The sequence below is a fragment of the Mizuhopecten yessoensis genome, unplaced genomic scaffold (assembly GCF_002113885.1).
Source record: "Mizuhopecten yessoensis strain PY_sf001 unplaced genomic scaffold, ASM211388v2 scaffold6805, whole genome shotgun sequence".
Taxonomy (NCBI): Eukaryota; Metazoa; Mollusca; class Bivalvia; order Pectinida; family Pectinidae; genus Mizuhopecten; species Mizuhopecten yessoensis.
Genome location: NW_018406733.1, coordinates 173,499 through 174,991, shown reverse-complemented (window position 1 = coordinate 174,991; position 1,493 = coordinate 173,499).

Here is a 1,493-nt window from a genome sequence, read left to right as displayed (position 1 = left end):
ACAGCTCTCTTATTAACCATGGTGTCTGACCACAGCTCTCTTAGTAACCATGGTGTATGACCACAGTGCTCTTATTGACCTTGGTGTATGCCCAAAGCTCTCTTATTAACCATGGTGTCTGACCACAGCTGTCTTAGTTACCATGGTGTCTGACCACAGTGCTCTTATTGGCCTTGGTGTATGCCCAAAGCTCTCTTATTAACCATGGTATCTGACCACAGCTCTCTTAGTGACCATGGTGTCTGACCACAGCTCTCTTATTGACCATGGTGTCTGACCACAGCTCTCTTATTGACCAAGGTGTCTGACCACAGCTCTGTTAGTGACCTTGGTGTCTGACCACAGCTCTTTTATTGACCATGATGACTGACCACAGCTCTCTTGTTGACCATGATGTCTGACCACAGCTCTCTTATTGATCATGGTTTCTGACCACAGCTCTCTTGTTGACCATGCTGTCTGACCACAGCTCTCTAAGTGACCATGGTGTCTGACCACAGCTCTCTTATTGACCATAATGTCTGACAACAGCTCTCTGATTGACCATGGTTTCTGACCACAGCTCTTTTATTGACCTTGGTGTCTGACCACAGCTCTCTTGTTGACCAAGGTATATGACCAAAGCTCTTTCAGTGACCTTGGTGTCTGACCACAGCTCTCTTCGTGACCAAAGCTCTCTCAGTGACCATGGTGTTTGACCACAGCTATCTTATTGACCAAGGTGTTTGACCACAGCTCTCTTACTGACCATGGTGTCTGACCACAGCTCTCTTATTGACCATGGTGTCTGACCACAGCTCTCTTATTAACCTTGGTGTCTGACCACAACTCTTTTAGTCACCAAGGTGTCTGACCACAGCTCTCTTATTGACCATGGTGTCTGTGCACAGCTCTCTTAGTAACCAAGGTGTCTGACCACAGCTCTCTTAGTAACCAAGGTGTTTGACCACAGCTGTCTTATTGACCATGGTGTCTGACCACAGCTCTCTTATTGACCATGGTGTCTGACCACAGCTCTCTTAGTGACCAAAGCTGTCTTAGTAACCAAGTTGTCTGACCACAGCTCTCTTAGTAACCAAGGTGTCTGACCACAGCTCTCTTAGTGACCAAAGCTCTCTTAGTGACCATAGTATATGACCAAATCTCTCTTAGTGACCATGGTGTCTGACCAAAGCTGTCTTAGTCACTATGGTGTCTGACCAAATCTCTCTTAGTGACCATGGTGTCTGACCAAAGCTCTCTTATTGACCATGGTGTCTGACCAAAGCTCTCTTAGTGACCATGGTGTCTGAACACAGCTCTCTTAGTGACCATGGTGTCTGACCAAAGCTCTCTTATTGACCATGGTGTCTGACCACAGCTCTCTTATTGACCATGGTGTCTGACCACAGCTTTCTTATTGACCATGGTGTATGACCACAGCTCTCTCAGTGACCAACACTCTCTCAGTGACCAAGGTGTCTAACCACAGGTCGCTTATTGACCATGGTGTA